The sequence below is a fragment of the Silene latifolia genome, chromosome 8 (genome assembly GCF_048544455.1).
Source record: "Silene latifolia isolate original U9 population chromosome 8, ASM4854445v1, whole genome shotgun sequence".
In the NCBI taxonomy this organism is placed as follows: Eukaryota; Viridiplantae; Streptophyta; class Magnoliopsida; order Caryophyllales; family Caryophyllaceae; genus Silene; species Silene latifolia.
The window spans coordinates 94,898,509-94,908,661 of record NC_133533.1 but is presented as its reverse complement, the minus strand read 5'-3'; positions in this window follow the sequence as shown (position 1 = coordinate 94,908,661).

Sequence of the window (10,153 nt, the reverse complement as noted above, 5' to 3'; positions counted from 1 at the left end):
CCTTTAATGTTTGCTTAAGACCATTATAGGATTGCTTAAGTAAGCATTGCATAATATGTTAGGGTCTTAGATCTTTATCCAAGATTGTGTTCCATACACATCCTTCTCTAAATTCCCATTTTAGAAAAGCAAATCTTTAATATCATTTGCCATTCTTCATCAAAATGAAATGTGACAAATCCTAACATGATTTATCTTGATCAACATCTTCATGTCAATGTATGCATTGAAGTACTCTAAAGCTCTATTTACTTTAAAGAGACCATCGCCTTAAAGTAATTCTACTCTTGAGATTGTAATGCCCTGACTATTATGCAACAAAGTCAATATTGGGACTACTCGCAATTGATCATTCAATAGGTCATAATTCCATTACTTTCAAAAAGTAACATGTTAACAATAAGACATGTCTAGTTTATTCCCACTCTATCTCAATATCTTATAGTTCCACTACTTTCAAAAAGTAACACAATGACTATGAGACATGTTTGTGACGATCTACTCCCACTCTATCTCTTAGAAATACTCCTATCTACTTAAGAGATAGCTTTGTGAGCCACAAACATATATGGTGGAGTAATAGTAGTTTGTCTAGATTGACATGTTAGCGCATGAAAGACCAACTCTTTAATGGCATTTTGATTCACGTAATATGCGAGTCTTATCCATGTCATTTGTTAAATATAATCTCTATTTTAAGTATCTCCAGGTTGACCCTCTAGATTAATATAAAAATCCCCAACAGTGAGTTCAACAACTTAACCTGACTCATGTTAGTTTTAATTAAGTTACTAATAACTCTAAAAAACTATAAATCGATTATGGATGAAACATCCTATGCTCTGATACCAATTATAAGGTTTATAAACCTATTATTAGAGATCTATAATAGTGATATAATTAACATTTTAATTTTAGTTCTTTAGATCTAGTGCATGCATAACTAAATAAGGTATGAAAGGAGAAAACAATGATTCTTACATTGTTATTTTCGGATTTTTGGGCAAAAGTAAGGTCTCCTACCGTCACTTGTTCTTGAGCTGTGATGAGTATTAGGATAATCCTACAAGACTCTATATTAGGAGCCCTCCTTTTGATTGCACCCAAGATTAGCCCTTATCACTACTAAATAATATGTGTTAGATATTAATTTAGTAGTCTACCTTAAAATTGACTTCTAGTACTCATATATTACATTAATAATATTAGTAGTATTGATGAACAATTTCGATTAAAAATTCTCAAGTTTTTAGAGAAAGAAAACTATGAACAAGAGAGTGGTTTTTGCATGTTCCATATTTAAGAGACTATCGATCCAAAATACTCAGGGGGGGGGGGGGTGAATTGAGGATTAAAACTTTTACCTACTTTTGCGATTGTGTATGTATAATTAATTATTTATAGTATATTGGTTAAACTTTAACTAATTAACTAATCAATCAATTAAAAGGAAAACAAATAAACGAAAGAAAGTGAGACACACGGATTTTTAAAGTTGTTCAGTTTCACAAGTCGAAACCTACGTCCACTATTCTGGATTAATAAATTAAGTACCTTTCTATGGATTACAAGTTTACTAACCCAACTCATACAACTAACTCTAGTTGTAACTGAATGAGTACTGTTAAATACTCGAGTGACTAACTTACGCTAATAAGAAAGCACTAATGATTCTACTAAAAGTTCGCGTTAATGAACGAGTAAGAAATCAATTAAGCACTATTATCTTATAACGATAACAATAGAACGAATGCCCAAGTTTATATACACACGACCTTTCTTAAAAACAACAAAGTGGTTTTTGCTTTAATACACTGTTTTTGTTTTCTTAAAATAAATCAAAGTTAAGCTCAAGGTCTTAAATTTTAATGATGTAAAGTATGGAGTATTTATAGTAAAAGAGGAGCAAGGGTTTCGGTTTGTTAAAAACCCTAGGTGCCGTGTGGAAGTCTTGTAAATTGAGAAAGAATTAGGTTAAATCTTTCCTTAATTCTATTCCAAGACTTGCCTTAACAAATTTTATCATCCTATCTTAACAACTCACCAATATCTTGGAGATTAGGAAAGATAATATAAGGAGATAAAAAAATCTCTAGCAAATATTATCCTAATACCTTAACCCTTATCCAAGTATAGGCTTATTGCGCAAGAAAGAAGTTACTATTCACGTTTTACTATTCACAACACTATTCACGGTACTGTTCATGCAGCACTATTCATCCCTAATATTTTATAAGATAGAAAGGAATAAATCAAATAATAAAGAGATAACAAATCTCTAATCAAATACTATTTTAAAGATTTACTCAATCTTTTCGTTCTATCTTTGCAAAGTAATATCTTATAAGTTAGGAAAGAATAAATCAAAATAATATAAAAGAGAAATTAAATCTCTAATCAAATATTATAAAGATTTACATAAAACCCTAACTTGTACAAAGAGTAACCATGTATGAGGAATAAATGACTCATAAGCCCAATCCTCTTTCACGAAAACCCTAGGTAAGATAAATTAGGTTTAGGGTTTTTTTATATTATGTAGAAACTAGAAACCCTAATTAGCAAGACGTCTCAACTCATAAGTTGATTCAATCATAATTACTAATTCTAAGCTCATAGTAGAACCATACTCAGTATTAAAATAAGCTATAACATTGAGCTCTTATATAAGTAATGTTATATCTGTGAGGCCATAACTTTACCAATGTAAGAAGTCAGTTCTTACGTTACCATTACGAGATAATCACCTACGCTATTCTAATCTTCGTTAGAAGATCTTCGAGTGTAGGCTACTTCATTATTCAAGCTCGATCAATCTTTAGATGAGCTTTATGTTCTCATGACGCTTGAATAAGTCTTTCACTATCTTGTAATATCTTGATCCATGATTGAGGGCTTGATCACGATATCTTCTTGTATACTTCCATTATAATTCTTTAATGCTTGCGATTAGTAAGTCCAATCTAAAATACTAAACAAACAATTATGCGCAACGAGTATATAGAATATAAAGCACTCTTGACATCATTAAAACATAAACATATAGATCTATATGGTCCAACACATATTTTGAGAAAATGGTAGAGTAAAAATTGAGAAGAATAATACCCTTCTCATGCTCTTGAATGGTCCGGCCATATGCTCTTGTTTAGAGCATTTTATCTTCTCAAAATTCACATGCTATGTAGAGTAGGTTGTAGGCTTCCTAGAATAAAGTGTGTCATAAGATGTTCGCGCATGTTTCCAACAACTAGATGACAAAGCCAAAAACCTCAAGCAGCCTACAATTTGGATGGTCCACATGAGCTATTTTGGTCCATTTTAGTTTTATAATATTTTTCCCAAAAATGCTTATAAGTCTAATGTTTAATTATCTTTCATAATTAAATATTAATTTGATCATACAACAATTATGTGACAAATTAATAAACATACATTAACTTAAATTATTAAGTAATATTTTACCATTATATCAACATATAATGGGTTCCATAATAGCTAGCTAGTTAGTTGAATTTACAACCTCTTATAAATGTAAATAACTTTTTATCTCTACCTCGAAATATTTATAAAACCTGAACATTATTTAGTAAATTAATATATTAATTCACTAAATTGAATCTTATTTAATCACATTACAATAGATACATATTTCCTCTCATAAATATAAATTATTCTTATTTATGGAATTAATTAACTTGTATCAATATACAACTAATTAACTTTACTATTAAGGGCATCATCCTTTAGGTGTGACCTTAAGGGATCAACTGATCATCACCGTCCTACGACAGTAACGTCAAACTCTAGCAAGCCAATCAATACTGATTAATGTTAATCAGTTGACTATTTAAATTATCATCCATTTCGTATTCTTATAATGAGATTAATTTATGATTTTAAATAATGTGATCGTACTATTGTTTAGGACACATACTTCAATAGTTCGTCGACTATTTTAGCAGTGGTTATTTATATTCTGCGTGATGCGTGTTGATGTGGTAAAATTACGTTCTAACGGTGTTGAGCTCGATTATACGGGACACCGAACGTCGTTACTTGTTTTGCAGGTTAAATAATTTTGAAATTTTGCTTCTGTTCTGCGAGACTTGACCGAGCATAGTTAATACTCAACCGAGTAGGCCACACTCCACCGAGTATAGTAGCACTCGTCCGAGTATCCAGTAAGTTAGTTTAGACTCGCTACTGATCTCTGGATACTCGACCGACCGATCTGGATACTCCACCGAGTAAGCGCAATACTCGACTGAGTATGGTTTTATTGTGACTCAGCCGGTTAACTCTAAAAACCCTATAATCTCTTCTTCTTTCTTATTTCCGCCTCCCATTTCTTTCCTTCATTTCTAAAAACTTTAAAACCTTTTCTCTCTCAAAGCTCTTGGGTGATTTATTGGTTATTGCTTGTGGATTTTCCTCCTTACTTGCTCAAAACCTCAATTAAGGTAGTGTTTTAACCAACTTATTCAATTTGTTTTCAATTCTGAAAGAAATGTAGATTCATATACATACTAACATACTCATATATGTATAAATAATTTGTCATAAAATTAAATACGGATTTTATGCATGCAAACAATGATAAAATAGAAGAAGAAATCATGTCCTTACATTGAAGATTTCGGTTATATGGGGCACAAGAGAGATCACCTTTCTCTCTTGTTCTTGAGCTTTCCCTTATGGAAGAACAAAGATCCAAGTGTAGGATCTCTCCCTAAGCTTTATACCCAAGGCTTTCTCTTAATTTAATTAATATTACAAGAACTAGTATAATATTAATTAGGTAGAAAATGGAACCAAAATATTTATAAAACACTTATATATTTCGGTTTATGGGAAGGAAGAAGATGGGAGTTTTTATCTCTCTAAAACTCTTATTTTAGATAGTCAATTGAATGAATGAATAATAACATTTCATTATTGTATATGAGGTAAATTAAGAGGAAAAACAATTAGTTTTTCACTCTTAAAAAACCGGACCAAGGAGAGAGGGAGGAGAGCCAATGCATGCCCTCATTTGTCTTCACAATGTATTATAGGGTTGCATGGCTACACTTGCTTTTAATCATTATGTTTACCACTTAAAATGTAAACACAATTTTAGCCTAATTCTCCTCCAATTTTTCGGCACTTTACATAATATGGATTCCATATTATTTTTGTCAATTGTCAATATGTCACATGTCATATGTGACATAAATTTGTTATGTATTTTTAACATATTAAAAATCAACGTATTAATAAAATACGTCACACACAAAAATCGACTTAGTAATTTCATAATTACTAGTGCCAAAATATTTTACCATTTATAAATCACAACAGTTTGTATTTATAACAATTCATTCAAATTTAATTGTTACATTAAACAATTATTTCATCCGAGTAATGATACAATTCAATTACTCAGACCGTATCTCATTTAATCACATTTCAATTTGATACGTAAATTTTACTTCCAAAATCGTCCGTCAATTTTCAAGTAATTTAATTAACTCGTAACATTATACGATTAATTAAATAATCAATTAAGAGTATTGCCCTTTAGGTATGACCTAGGGGTCAATCGATCACCACCGTCACACGACAAGTAATGTCAAACTCTAGTCACCATTCATTACCGATATATGTTGACCGGGTTGACAAGAATAACAATATTACTTCCCAATTGTATTCTTTAAAATGAGATTTAATAATGATATTTAAATCATGTAATCGCACTATTGTTGAGGACACATTTCCCAACAATCTCCCACTTGTCCTCGACAAGTGTGCGTTACTCCTCGAGTGGCCCTGAGATATTGTTTTAACCCTGACAAGGGGATGGACAATTCCTATCGCACTCATTCCCTTCGACTAGCCACAGCCATCATAACCCAAAATATGCCCATTTGACCCCATTTACGAAGGTCGTAGTAACACAAATCAAAGTTAATCTGAAACTGAGCCATCTTAGGTGAATAGTCTTTAGTCAAAAGAATCGACTCATTTGAATACTATAGCAGCTCTCGCCACGACCAGGCTATATAAATTTGCCAGAACTCTATAAGCGGTCATTAGGCCCGACAAAGTGTTCCTAACAGTCTGCCTATGTGATCGACTAGTCATCTCACATGACTCTATGGCACTTGAACTTGCCATCAATCGCATCACACTCTAGTCACTTCGAGACGTCACCTCATACAAGTGACTATGGGCGAATACAATATTAATCCGTGTTCACTTTAACGGGGTTCAAGTGTCACTACAACCCGTTTGGATGTAACAAAGTATAAAAGGAGTTTTTAAAGAAAAAAAACTCGAACGACAAATGCGATGATGCGTGCTAAGAGAGATTAACTTGTGATGCTATATCACATTTCATTTGGCTTATATCAAAGTCTTCACTTTGATAATCCCACCACGACTAAATCGTGCTTCTTTGAACTCTTCAAAGATTTCTCTATTTACCGTATTAAGTGAACACATTAGCGTAAACTTAAATCGTTGGTAAAGAAAATGATTAACCTATTTTGGATCAATGATTTACAACCTCGATCTCCTTTTCAACCAAAAGGCACGAGATATCTTGCTTTGAATACAAGATACGCATATACCATTAACAATCTAATGGTTTCAAGAGTACTCGATAACTCTTTGCGTTCATTATTCCATCTTTTAAGGTTTAATCTTGGGTTACCAATTTGAATCTTACACCATCTACATGATATGTCATTCTAGTTTGGTTTAGAATATAATCACCTTGATAATGGGCTAGCCATATATCAAATCGTGGTGTATAGGGTCACAAAAGTGAAACCTCTTTTGTATCGTAACAAGTATATATTCTTATTTAGAGTTTATGTACTTAATAGTCACAATTTAGTACCACTCCAAACCCGAAAACTAGATTGAGTACACAATTACTCTATCTCTCGACATCATTGATGCTAGTCGTCATATTCTAATCATTCCATGTATCAAGTACAACGATGTAAACCACCACCGGTTTCTAATATTGACGAAGTGGTACTAGCAAAATTTATGTTTAATCAAATAAACATTTAAAGAAGAAGGTCCCATTAGATGTCACACAACTAACTTGTTGATTCTTCAATAATTTGGGGTAGTTTCCTTTCTCGTGTCCAACATTTAAGACAATGGAAACTTTATCGGTCGGGATTGATAGGTTTAGTATTATCATTCTCAACAACTTTACCTTTAACATTACCTTGTATCAATTCCATTATAATCTTTACTTCTTGAACCTCGTTCTCATCTTAACGGTTTAAGAGAATGCTCCCACTCATTTCAATGAGTCTTTACTTAGAGAAGCAAAGTTGAATCTTATGAAGATTACTCTTCAATTTAATCGTTTTAGCCTTAAAACTTTCATTGAAGTGGTTGCGTTATTTTGGTCAATTACGAATTCCAACAAATCTAATTACCAAAACAATTTATCGCTTCAAGATACTTAATTCAATTAAGTATATGAATAACAATCCATTGCAAGTAGATGTGTTAGTCAAGAATCAAAAACCTGTTTGATAATGAATAACTTTAATCTATACTCTTTACAAGATATCCTTAGCAATGGTTCATTTGAGGTTTTAGAAGCAAATTCATATTTGTCTTTAGTTACGATATTTTAATGGAGATTTGAATAAAAAACGAAATGATATCGTATATGAATTGTGGTAAAGAAATAGAACAATATGATAACGGAATAGTGGAAAACAAAACATTTATCGTTAAATTAATACTTGTAAACAAGTATAGCATTTACATAGTGACCTCTACCCAACTATGATAAATGATTCCAAGATCCAAATTCATATTAACTTGGGCACGGGGTAGCCGATGAAACCCTTATCAATATAACTCGGTGGATTAACTCTTTAATCGATTCTACTTTTAGAACTCTCGGTCGATAAAATTACTCTAATATTTATCTATAGCCCAAAACACATCAACAAGGGCACGGGGTAGCCGATGAAACCCTTATCAATTACTTTTGTTGAGTTCAATCCAAATTTCGAATAAATGTGTCCATTATCCAAACCCACATTAACTTAGGCACGGGGTAGCCGATGAAACCCTCATCAACATGAATTCGGTGGATTAACATTTATCACCCACTTCCCCTACGTAACAAGGTTTGTACCCCGGGGTAGTCTAGTGCACTCCCTCGCGAAATAGGTTTTCATGGTTTCTACTATTTGGTAAGGCTATGTCTCAATTAATTGTTTTAGCGAGAGGTCGTGTCAATTTATTATCTATCACGTTTTAAGTGAACTAAAGCGGTGAACTATGATAATTCTAATTGACACGGTCGATAAACTCGATAAAATAACAATGCATGTTTAGTTATGGCGATTTAGCGATGCATGTGACATAAAATAAAATGCAAGCATAAAGATAAATAAATCCTAGTATGGCCTTTCCTAAAATAGAAAAACTCTTTAACTATTACAAATTCGGAAACCAACTACATTGGTCCCTTGAACTTCGGTTGTGGTACGCATCTCGAGGTAACACCATCTTTATGTATCGCCATTCTTGAAGAAATCCGTCTTTGGGAACTCCGGAATGAATAAAATTACATAATAAATTACATAATTTCCTATTATACATTTGTAACTAAATAAAATAAATCTATTAAATTACAAAATGGTGATACGATATCACAATAAAATTACAACCGAATCGATATTCCCATACATTTCGGGAAATACCAATTAAAATCTAAGGCCATACTAAGTAAAAATACATAATTCAAAATTACATAAATTAAAATTATGACAATCATAAAGAAAATGCAGCATTATAATATGTATGAACATGCTTCATTTTATGCTAAATCGCCTTTAATTAGCCAATATCGTATATTACTCGGTTTTTACGGATTTGCGTGATCTCAACATTTTATAATCACAAAAATACATAAATTCATATTTATGCACTAGTTAATTACCCTAACCACTTAGGACTCAAAATTTAGTCTTCACTAATAAATTGACCATAATTAACTTAAATTACTAAAATTGTTCATAAATTAGTCCAAAAATTACAAAATAAGCTATTAAACTTCAAATAATTCACAAAACTTCAAATAAATTCAAAATTCAAAATTTAAATTCATGAACATTCTGGAAAAATACCATGACACTCATAATGTTCAAAATCTTAGGTTAAAAATTTCGAAAATATTCCGGAAAAACAATGTTGCGGTTTATCGATTTTAACTAAAATAATTATAAAACATGAGGAAAAATTATATCCATTAAATTTTCAATTTTAGATCTGAAAAATATAATAAAAAGCAACATTTGACGTTTTTCCTAAGTCATAGATTATGTTTTATTAATTTTTCACTAATAATGTCACTATTTATGCTATTTTTCTTCAAAAATCCATAAATCATGCATAAGGACTTCTTTATGGCCAATTATTTTACACACATCTTGTAAAATTTCATGAGACAACATATAAAATTTCTATGACCAGATTCGAAATTTAACTCGTATTAACCTATTTTTCACTTTAAATCCGAATTAAAAATGAAAAATCCATTTTTCGAGCATAACAAGTCCAAAAATTATGAAACTTTACAGGTTATCTCAAAATAATATATGTGACAACATATCCAAAAATCACTGAAAAATTCGAAGTATAGCAAATTTTAGACCGAAAATGACATTTTTACTCATAAAATCACATTTAAATGCCATTATTGTAAATTATGAACAATAAAAATCCGAAAAAATAACCAAAATATCCTAAAACATTTTAGGACCAGAAATATTAACATGCATGTAGTAATTTCGTGATATATCATAATAACACAAATTTTACAAGTTTTATTTGTTATTCTTATAACTCGGAAAAACTTTTAACCGATTTGCATGCAAACAACCGTGGCTCATGATACCGATTGAAAGAAATGTAGATTCATATACATACTAACATACTCATATATGTATAAATAATTTGTCATAAAATTAAATACGGATTTTATGCATGCAAACAATGATAAAATAGAAGAAGAAATCATGTCCTTACATTGAAGATTTCGGTTATATGGGGCACAAGAGAGATCACCTTTCTCTCTTGTTCTTGAGCTTTCCCTTATGGAAGAACAAAGATCCAAGTGTAG